This window comes from Microtus oregoni, unplaced genomic scaffold (genome assembly GCF_018167655.1).
Source record: "Microtus oregoni isolate MIOR12 unplaced genomic scaffold, Mior012 000012F_ref0000307, whole genome shotgun sequence".
NCBI lineage: Eukaryota > Metazoa > Chordata > Mammalia > Rodentia > Cricetidae > Microtus > Microtus oregoni.
In genome coordinates, this window is record NW_024543071.1 from 11664211 (window position 1) to 11676410 (window position 12200).

Sequence of the window (12200 nt, forward strand, 5' to 3'; positions counted from 1 at the left end):
AGTAGGTGACTTTGTGGGATGCTAGATAGTGCAGAGGAGGTGCATGGGGCATGGGAAGTGATGAGCTACGGGGGAAGGCATAGATTATACAGAACCATGGAAACCTGGATTCAGGTAATAAAAATTCATCACAAGTTCCCATAATTCCTTTAAAACCTCCTAATGGTGTCCTGAAAGCAGTACTTGATTTATCCCTGGCAATGCCATCATTTCATATGTATGATGCATGCCCCAGAGTGTAGATAAACATAGGGAGAAAATGTTCATTATTTAAACTTCTTTGGTTGTCCTGTCTCAGCTATGTTCAAACTCACTTAAAATCCGGTCACTATTTCTAGTTGTTGAATCCTAGTAAATGTTTCATCACTGGACTCATGACTGAGTTTTGTGGAGCACGTCTCCATGCAGACAACACCCCCAAAGCTTGCTCGGGATAGGAGGCAAAAAGAAAAAAAATCACTGAAGAAGGATCCTTTTATGACAGCCAGAGATTATAATAGTATATAATTGTGGGCAAACAATAGGAGTAGATAATCTCTTTAGTCTTTGCAATGAACTACTCTGTTTTAAATTTTTTATACATGTTAGTTCAGTTTTCAGAATTACCCATGAGATCATAATGATTATCTTCCATCTTCCATGTCTACATACTGTGCAGGCAAGCACTCACCCATAGTCACACATTGCAAGCTCAAAAGAAGTCTTTTAATTCTTCAGTCCAGAATTTATGCCTGAGCAACCCAAGATCCCAAGATGAGAAAAAAAAAAAAAACTACACACAGAAAGAGGCAGGGAAGGTTGTTCCAAAACATTGACCCTGTCTCCTTTTTTTTTTTTTTAATCCTTGTTATAATCTGTGTCTGCTACTTTGTATTGAGCATGTATCAAGCATAAAATAATGAATAAGATTAGGGTTGTCGAATTATAAAACACAAAATAAACAGAACACTTTAGAACCCTTAAATCCCAGATCCTTAATGTAGACTTGGTACCGTAGGAGGCAAGATGAGCAGTTTCTGTATTTCTTCAGTGCCTGTATTCTGGTTCAGGAGAGTCTGGAGCAGGGGGTAATTTGACTAGGATTTGGTTTTGCAAAGAGCATTCTTAAAACTTTGTGAAAAGACAATAGTCACCTCAACATTGATGGCACTTGACTAAGACTACTAGAGTGATTGGATTTGTGCTGTCGAATTAGGAACCAGGCTAGCTCAAGAGTAACAGGAATACTTTAATGGTTAAAGAGGGGAATCTTACACTATAATAATGGGAGTTCTGAAATCCAGTAGGTCCAGTGGGCACCGCGCAGAGAGAGCGCGCACCTGCATCTCCTGGTTTTTCTACCTGGGCTCCAGGTGGCCACACCCTAACCAGATGTGACTGGTTGAGCTTCCCCATCAGAATTGCTTAAAGGAATGGGGAATAAAAAGCATGAAGGATGATGGATAGGGCATAAGTAACTGAACACTGCGTATGAGAAGTCTTGAAATCAGACCCAGAGTCCCTGAGTTATAGCTGCCACTCCACAATGGTAGAAGCCATAAGCAAATACTTCTCATTTAATCTCAGAGAAACAGGAATGTAAAAGTTTAGTTGAAGTTGCTGTTTCTGTTTCAGATAAGCATTGGGTAGACTTTGTGTTCCTCTAATACCCTAAGCCCCCTTCCCTTTTGAATTCAGTATGAAAGGAAGCACAGCATAAAGGCCTCAGACACACACACACACACACATACACACACACACACACACACCTTGAAATCCTGGGGACTCCTGATTTTGACCCAGTGGTCATAGATATCTTAAATCCACTCCTTTTTAGCATAGGAAGGTCAACATTTTTTGTAGTTAAGTGCCTGGCTTGGTAAACTGGTTTCAGCAGAAACATAACGCATCAGCTGGAGTCGAGGTGTGAACACAGCTATCCAGAGAGAAACTGCTTTCCGAGGACCGAAATAGCTTTTGCATAATGCACTTGCTCAGGCTAGACAGTGTTCATTTGTTCACTCGCATTCATCCTGTACCATCACTCCCCATGTCCTCTGAGATTCTGCCAAGCACAGAAACTGATCTTAGCGAGGCTTTTCAGAGCAGATTTGGAAAGATGTCATTATTTTCAGGGAAGACCCATTGCAGCAAGACTCCTTACAGATGACAAGTATGAGCAAAGAACCCACTTTTACTCCCAAGGCATGGGGTTCCACTTTGGTACAACTAACACATTCCATATCAAAAAAAAATTTACTAAGCCAAACGCACCCAGTCTAAGCCCAGACCCATTCCACATGTTAGAATGTGAATCTATTATCTGTAATAACCTTTTGAATCTTCATTTCTTATGGCTGCAAGAGTAATGGTGATTTTCCCCACTCAGTTCCTAACTAATGCCACATTTATTAGTGCCATTACTGGGATAATAGCCGGTGGAAAAGAATTGAGGTATTTTATTTCTCATCTTTCATTCACTCCCCTTGATGGTGAACGCAGAGTGCAATTAAAAGAACATTTTTATGTGCCAGAGAGGACAATGGCATCTGCAGGACCCCTTCAGTGAACAAACAGCACTGGACAGTGACCTTCTCCTTCATCAGAAAAATCTTCCCCAAGGCTCATTTGCATTTTGTGATATTACACTTCTGGGAACTCCAGAGTTGGCCAGGATTTTAAGAAGACTAGGATACAGCTTCCAGGCATTCATTACTAGGTACCTGCATTAACAATTATCTGCTGTGTCCAGAAAGTCCCAACCATTGGTAGAGAAGCAGGAAGAGATTAGAGCCCCATGCTAAACACTGATTGGTGAAATGCTTTAAGAACTTCCTCCACAAAAGATCATAATGACAGTAAAGAAAAATTTTACAAAATAGGTAGAAACGTTATCAATCACTATTCAAGTGCTGCTCTTCCCCTCTGCACTATCACTGTGATCAAGCCTGGCTGTTTCTGGTTGACTAGACCCAGGTGGGGTGGAGGCAAATTGGAGATTCATTCCTTTGTGTGGCTGTATCAGCCTGACTGCTTTGAGGATACAGGGATGCTGATAGACTTGGATTAGGGAGGAGTGATAAAGAAAAGACTTGGTTAGTTTCTTTGTAAGCACTAACTTATCCTGTGCCTCAGACTTGGAAGAAACTAGAAGTGTTGATACAAAAAGTCCCATAAGTATAAGTACAAACCAGATGACCAGGAGATTGTTAGAGAAGAGTGGAAGTGAAAGGATTTGCAAACAAGCACATATGTCTTAAAAAGAGAAACGTTTCTATCACCTATACATTTCTATTTCTCAGTTCATTAATATTGTAACCTCAAAAATGTAACTTGACTTGAGTTTCTGAATCCTGATCAATAATAAAAGCTCCTAAGTTGCAGAGTGATTGTGCTTGATAATTAAATATGGCGTTCATGTAAGAAGACTAAGCCTTGGGTCTAGAACATAATAAGCATTTAATAAATGCCAGAGCCCGTCATTATCATGACAACCATTACAATAATGCATTCATAAGAACTCTACATCAGAGTGGACGTGAAAGAGAAAGGAGAGAAAGGATAATGACAATGGAGACAAAAAGCCTAGAGAGAAAAACACAGTGCATTTAAACAATATGAACATGACCCCATGAAGATTATCAACATTGTGGCACGGATCCAGACCTCTTGATAGATTCTTTTACTCATCCAGTTTCCCCAGACCTTAGAGGTCATGTATAAGAATAATTTTTTAAGATAGGATTTCTGTCTCTCAGATTCTATTTCCATCATCAGAATCAATAGGGAGCAAAGCACTAAGAGGTTCCAGGAAGTCTCAGCTCCAAGCATCTCTAAGTCAACAGCTCGTCATTATGAGAGTCGTGGTTATATTGACATTTTCATGCAGTGAGAAACACTCAGAAGGGAAGGGATGCCCAGCCCTGCATTCATCACAGAGGGTAAAAGGGAGGCTTCAAATGCGGTTAAAGACATAATGAACTAGAAAGACTCAGCTTTGGAAGGAGAGAGAAAAGAATTCCCTGCCAGTGTGACACCGTGCCTCTCTGAGAAAATTCCATCACTTTGAAGTATCCGTTCTTTTTGAGTAAAGCAGAATATATTAAAATGGAGAAAAAAAATGAACCTGATACATTAGAATTTTTTGCTGTTTGTTTGTTCTCATTGTTTTTTTTTTTTTTGTTTTCTTGTTTGTTTGTTTCTGTTGATACGATAAGATGCTCTGCAAAAGAGTGTCGAGGGGAAGGAGCTTACTCTGCCTCACAGGTAGAGGACACAGTCCATTTTGGAAGAGAACTCATGGAAGCAGGAGATTGAAAGAGTTGATCTCATTGTCTCCTCAGTCAGTGATCAGGGAATGAAGAAGGCAGCTGTTGTTTCCTATCCCGATCTTTACCATCCAGGGTCCCATAGTTGAGAGCAACCCAGAATTAAGATTGGTCTTCCCATTACAATTAAAATAATAGGGTAACTCCACCCACAGGTCTGCATACAGGCTCTCTCTCTCTCTCTCTCTCTCTCTCTCTCTCTTTCTCTCTCTCTCTCCTTGTTGGAGGAGAGCCTGCTTTGTTGATTCTTAGATGCCTGGCTAGCTTAGCCCCAAAATAATCACACAGAAACCATATTAATTAAAACACTGCTTGGCCCATTAGCTCTAGCTTCTTATTGACTAACTCTTACATATTAATTTAACCCATTACCATTAATCTGTGTATAGCCATGTAGCAGTGGCTTACTGGCAAATTTTCAGCATGTCTTACTCTGGCAATGGCTCCTTGGCATCTCCCTTATTCTGCCTTTCTTTCTCCCAACATTCAGCTTAGATTTTCCTGCCTAGCTCTGTTCCTCTATAGCTCTGCTATAGACCCAAAGAAATTCTTTATTCTTTAATCACAGCATACAGAGGGAAATCCTACATCAGTCTCCCTCTGTCTCTCTCCCTAGTATTTCCGGACTGTTGACTTGACAGTTTACGGTAAGCACGACAAGCTCTATGGGGTCAGACAGTAATAAACTCTGTCATTTTACGGCAGCTTGTAGCAGCATAGAATGGAAAGACATTCACACAAAGGATCCCTGCCTTGTTCCACTTGCTGCTCTGAAAATCATGGCAAACAGAGTGGCTTAAAACATTGCAAATGTATTGTCTTTTAGTTCAAGAGGTTCACTCAGCAAGGTCAAGATGTTGGCAGGGCTACTCATTCTGCAGGCTCTGATGAGAATCTGTTGCTGTGTCTTTCCTCATTCAGGATGTGATCTGTATCCTTACACAATAGCTCCTCTCTCCATTGTCTCAAGCACTTCCTCCCACCTTTTTGTGCCTACTTCTGATATTAAGCTTCTTTTGCCCCCCAATTAAGGTAATACTTACAATCAAGTTTGAATTACAAAACAGTCCTTAATTTAATTATACTTGGTCTGTCCTGTTAGTCACACATGGTAACATTCACTGGAGATTAGACATGGGCATCTGGATGGGTCATTATTCAGTCTAGCATACAGATGCATTGACTATGTATTGACTTCTCTAGTGAGTGGAACCTGGAGCAAACGTGCAACTAGTGATCCAGCATATAGAACTGAGCAGACACATCAATTGTGTGCCGAGAAGGGATCCATCATCCCATGTGTAGCTTAAACTTTATGAAGGCTTTGAGGAGGTCAGATTTGGAAAGCCTAAGATGTGGATGATGGATGTTATTAAGTGGAAAATGAGCATTAGCTTCCATGAAATACACCAACAAGAGCTCAGAGCCAACAGTTTATCTCGCAAACTCCTGTACCTCTGAGGTGTCTAATCTATGCAGTGACTGGCAGTTGTGCCCTAAGTAAGGCCATCACCATAGTGAGACTAACATCTTGGCTCTCTCTTAAAGACACAGACATAAATATTACAGCTAATCAACCACCGGAACTGAACTTGAGGAGAAGGCAACCCAATGAAGATTAAGATTCTTTATTAGAGACTATTAGGAATGAAAAACAAAAGAGCAGGTGTTGAAAGCCAGCATAAACTACCAGGTTTGGTGAACTTGGCTAGCATTTCGGATTTATAGGAATTCATTTCATATCTGTTGATTTTTTTGTCTTCTGATACTGAGTGTCAGATTGACACAGAAAGTGGGGTGTTTTAAAACATGAAGTTCTGCGTTTTCTGGCCATCTCTTTCCTCAAGCTCAGAGGTCTTTTGTTAATTATTGCATGACTTTCCATACCAATTATGTTTCAGTAATTCTTGTTAGCCTTTTTTGTTTCTTATTTATTTTTCTTACTTTCTTTGACAGCGTAAGTCATAAACAATGCCACACCAGTTTGGAACTATGATTAATAGGGTGGTATTTATTTAAAGGGGAAAAAACTTACAGATCACCATCAGCCCTCTGCGCAACCAGGAAGGGAGTCTAGCCGCCAGCGGAGCAGGAAGTGAAGAGAGAGAGGAGAGGGAAGTGGCCGCTTTTTTAAAGGGAGAGAGACCACGCCCCAATGGGCTGGTATCTCAGCGGCGATAGGCTGGAGGAGTGGGAGGACCTCCCGTAACACCTCCCCCTTTTGTTTAAATAAGAGAGTTCTAAACCTACTATGAAATTATATACAATAAGTACAAATATCCTATTCTAACTAGCTTAGGTCTTGTATAATAAATAACTTGGCCAAGTCATGAGAGAAAGTAACTACATTTATATAGTCTTCAACCGCATCGAAGATCTGAGAAGGGAAATAACATTACCTGGGTAATTAGGAAGTTCAGTAAAACAACTTCCAAAACATGCAACAAATCACAGAGACAACTAGCTACCTAGGCAATCACCCAAAGTCACATTAGCAGCGTTGAAGCAACCAACATTGGCTAAGGCCTAACATAACTGACATACCATTTTCAAAGGCAAGCAACTTTTCAAAACTATCTTACCCTGTCTTGGCAGGATATGACAGCCCTGTTTAATCCATTGATGCATGCTCTGTATCTTTGTCAGTGGTTGAGGTATGGGCATTTCTTTGCCACAAGGCCAGTTCTGCCAAAAAGAAGGCTCCAGGTGGAGTGTCTTTGGTGCTCAACATTCTCTCGGGAATAGAGTGGTGTTGCAAGGAGCAATTGTGTCTCACTACTGCAAAACTCTGAGTTAGATTAAAGGCCATTTTCTACAGCTCTTTGAAGAAGTTGAAGATTATCTGTCTATAATGAGTATAATCTCTATATACCTAAAGAACCTGATTAGTCTAATTATAAATGACAAACTTAGATGACTATTAGCCTATATAATTCTCAATATCTATCTAACTTAAAGACTAAGACAATAAACAACTGTGTAACAAATGAGGACAATGGCCTCCAAATATAAACAATGTACAAATATACATTGCAGTAGGTAAATATATATCAATACACAAACATTATATAAGTATCTTAATCAGAGGTAGAAATGTACACTGCAATATGGTAAATATATACAATATATATATCAATACAATATATGTCAATACATAAAAATGTTTTAAACAGAGGTAGAAACATGCATGCATACAATAGTCAATATAATTTAACTTTGTGTCAATATACAAGAATCCATACCAATATATTTGTCTAAAAACAGTAACTCACAATTACAAATCTATTATCCCATCATCCCTCTTTTTTTTTTCCAAAATGATCCCTGAGCTTATAAAATTTCTCCCCCAACCCTCAATTGTATACTAATTATAATCAACCCCTAAATGATGTCCCTAAACCCAAGGGCAAACTTTACTGGGAGAGGGGACGTCGTCCTCTAGAATTACTTCCAGCTGTCATGGGGGCGACGTTCTTTTTGGGGGATCCCGTGAAAGTAAAATGATGGTTAAATTTCAAGATCAATGACTTTTAAAATTGCCAATAGTCTCTGAGTATTTTGTGCAGGTCTGGCCAAAATGTTGTATAAGATGTGCACCATTTCAGCTAACCAAGTTGGAACTGTCTTGTGCAGCTGGTATCCAAAGCAGGTCTTGTAGTAGCGCTATCAGTATCATGACGTCATATCAACCAGGTGGAGTTGTTGTTATGGGGCCTCATCTTCTTCCTGGAAACTTCAAATGTCACTTCAGGAAAAACTCATTGTTCATTATGAAAATCTTAAACATTAATCATATATATATATATATATATATATATATATATTCAATGAAAGATGATAGATATATTCAATGAAAAGTATGATAGATATGAAGAAAAGCAAAGATGTTTTCTAAACTCATATTTCTTTCTGTCCCACATCATGGCTCTTGACATGAGACAGAAACTCCAGAAACTCTGGGTTTTTCTCTTACTAACAGGCTTGGAAACGGAGAGGGACTGAGCCAGAGTCCAACTTCAAAACCAGCTTTATAAATTTAGAAATATGGTTTAATTTTACTTACACAACCCATTCAGTTTTCTTGATATTTCCTATTGGGCAGGTATTTTTCCATCTGTCAGTATCCAAATATCCAGGGTCCCTTGAATTTTTCAAAGATGAGTGTTTTCCTGTGGAGATAAGAACAGAACCCTGCCCCCATTCTATGTTTTTCTTACCACCTGTATGAATATCATCATTGTGGATAAGTTGTCATTTCTCCTTTCCAAGAGGTTTCTCCTCTTCAAATCGAAACTTTATTAATTTTGATGGTATCCACAATTTTTCTTCTCCTGTGGAAACAAGAGCAAAACCCCTTCCCCAACGTAGCACATCTCCTGGCTTCCATTGAGAGGTCAGCACATCTTTGAAATAAATCGGTTGATTTAGTTCAGCAGACTTTTCCATTATCCAATGTCTTTCTGCTGCTGTCGTTCCTTTCTCATTAGCGTTAAGAAAATTCAAGGTTAATAAGGCATTATGTAATCTATTTCTGGGGCTATTTTCGGTCCCTTTCTGTTTGCTCAGCATATCCTTTATAGTACGATTTGATCTTTCTATAACTGCCTGACCTGTAGGATTATTTGGTATACCTGTAATGTGTTTTATATTATAATAATCAAAAAAGCGTTTCATTTTCTTAGATACATATGCTGGACCATTATCTGTCTTTATTTGCGCAGATATACACATGATGGCCATAACTTCCAATAAATGTGTGATTACTGAATCAGCCTTTTCTGAGCTCAGGGCAGTAGCCCATTGAAAACCTGAATACGTGTCTATGGTGTGGTGTACATATTTTAATTTACCAAATTCCATAAAGTGGAACACATCCATCTGCCAGATTTCATTTCTCTTAGTACCCTTTGGGTTACTCCCTGCAGGCAACGGTGTTTGATTATAGAAAGAACAAGTAGGACATCTCTTTATAATGTCCTTAGCTTGTTGCCAAGTAATGGAAAATTCTTTCTTTAGGCCTTTACTATTGACATGATGCTTCTTATGAAATTCTGAGGCCTGCAATACACTTCCAATCAATAATTGATCAATCTCAGCGTTGCCTTGGGCTAGAGGACCAGGCAGACCTGTATGGGACCGGATGTGTGTTATGTACATCGGACAAAGCCTGTTCCTGATTATGTCTTCTACCTGGATAAACAATGAAGTCAACTCTGTGTCATCTGGTATAAATTCAGCGGTTTCAATATGCAAGATAACTCTTTCTGCATATTGTGAATCTGTAACTATATTAAGAGGTTCTTTAAAATCCTTTAGCACCATAAGAATGACATATAATTCTGCCTTCTGGACAGAATTATAAGGGCTTTGTTCCACCTTACTCAATTCATCTGACTTGTAACCTGCTTTCCCTGATTTATTTGCATCAGTATAGAACGTACGGGCTCCAGTTATTGGAGCATCACATACAATTCTAGGAAGAATCCAAGAAGTTCTTTTTATGAGGTTATGTCTACCACTTTTGGGATAGTTGCTATTAATTTCTCCCAAAAAAAATAGCACAAGCTCTTTGCCACGGTTCATTGTCTTCCCATAACTTTTTTATTTCTTCAGTAATGAAAGGCACTATAATTTCTGCTGGGTCTATACCTGCTAGTTGATGAAGTTTCAGCTTACCTTTTATAATTAATTCAGAGACTTTTTCCACATAAGTTTTTAATTTTTTACTTGGTTTATTAGGTATAAATATCCACTCTAAAATAATATCTTCCCTCTGCATTAGAATCCCTGTAGGAGAAATTCTGGAAGGCAATATGACTAGGATGCAGCTAAGATTTGGGTTCACCCTATCCACATGTGCCTCCTGTAATTTTTCCTCAATCATTGTCAGTTCCTTTTCTGCTTCAGCTGTCAGTTTTCTTGGACTATTCAAATCTTTATCACCATCTAAGGTTTTGTTTAAATGAACTATTAGATCAGGTGTTATCCCAACAGCTGGTCATAGACTGGAAATGTCTCCTAACAATCTTTGGAAGTCATTAAGAGTCTTTAAGCAGTCTCTCCTAATTTGTGCCTTTTGCATTTTAAATTTCTCTAACCCTATTCTGTAACCTAGGTAATTAATAGAATTTCCTCTTTGAATCTTTTCAGGGGCAATTTGTAACCCCCACCTAGGCAAGACTTTCTTTACTTCTTCAAACATCCTTTCTAAAGTATCTTTATTTGAATCAGATAACAAGATGTCATCCATGTAATGATAAATGATGGACTTGGGGAATTGTTTACGAATTATTTCCAATGGCTTACTTACAAAATATTGGCACAGTGTAGGACTATTGAGCATACCCTGTGGGAGGACAGTCCATTGATATCTCCTATTAGGCTGAGAATTATTATAAGTAGGCACTGTGAAGGCAAATTTTTCTCTATCCTTTTCTTGTAATGGTATAGTGAAAAAAACAATCTTTCAAATCAATAACTATAAGAGGCCATCCTTTTGGTAACAGAGAAGGCAAAGGAATTCCAGATTGTAGTGGGCCCATAGGTTGAATTACTTTGTTGACAGCTCTTAGATCTGTCACCATTCTCCATTTACCAGATTTCTTTTTTACAACAAACACAGGAGAATTCCAAGGGCTGGTTGATTCTTCAATATGGTGAGCATCTAGTTGCTCTTGCACCAGCTGTTCCAATGCCTGTAGTTTATCTTCAGCTAGAGGCCACTGTTTGATCCATATTGGCTTTTCAGTTAGCCATTTTAAAGGTAGGGCTGTTGGTACCTCTAAAGGTTTGGTATTTTCTGTATGTTCTTGTACAGCCTGAATGGCTGGTGACCTTTTTCCATAATACCTCATCATATCCTTCCCAGAATTATGAGTTCCTGGAACTACAGGAATGTTAATCTGGGTATTCCATTGCTGTAGCAGGTCACGGCCCCATAAATTTATGGCAATATTGGCTATATATGGCCTTAGTCTTCCTATTTGCCCTTCGGTCCCTATGCATTCAACCCATCTTGTGCTTTGTTTTACACGAGATAGGGTTCCAATTCCCAGGAACTGAACATCTACCTCTTGAAGAGGCCAATTCGGATGCCAAGATTCTGGGGTAATGATACTTACATCCGCACCTGTGTCTAATAAGCCTTCAATAAAAGTGCCATTTATACAGACTCTTAGCTTTGGTCTTTGCTCATTAATAGAAGTCTGCCAAAATATATGTTTACTCTGTCCTACTGGGTTTTTTGACTCATCCTCCACACGTATTTCATCATTTAGACCAGTATTACTTTTTACAGCAGAAATTGGAGCTTTTAATTTTCTTGTTGAGGCACCTTCTCCACTGTGACTGGGAATGACTGGGCCACTGTTGGCTTGGGGGCCTGCGAGAGGCCCCTCAAGGAGTTTCCCGACTATATCGGGTTGCCTTGTTTGTCTGTTGTTGACCTGCATTCATTGGACCAATGTCGGCCTTTACCGCAACTCCTACATATACCTGAAGGCCTAGGTCTCCTATTTTTGTCATTCCCAGAGGAGATAATATTCCTAGAAATTCTGTGCCTGCAATCCCTTTTCAGATGTCCTAATTTACCACAATTAAAACACCTGGCAGTTTGATGTCTCCTCATTGCTTGGAAATCGCTTCTCCTACCCAAGGTCCATCGTTATAACTAAACGTTTCAACATTCATCGTATGCTGAATCCATTTATCCATAGGTGCTGATCTAGACTTTAAAGGCCCAATTATCTTTTTGCATTCTATGTTTGCATTCTCAAAAGCTAGAGATTCAAGAAGTATTCGTCTAGCTTCTGGGTCTGTTACCCCTATGTCCAGAGCCTTAACTAACCTTTGCAAAAAGTCAATAAACGGTTCTCTCGGTCCCTGCCTAATTCT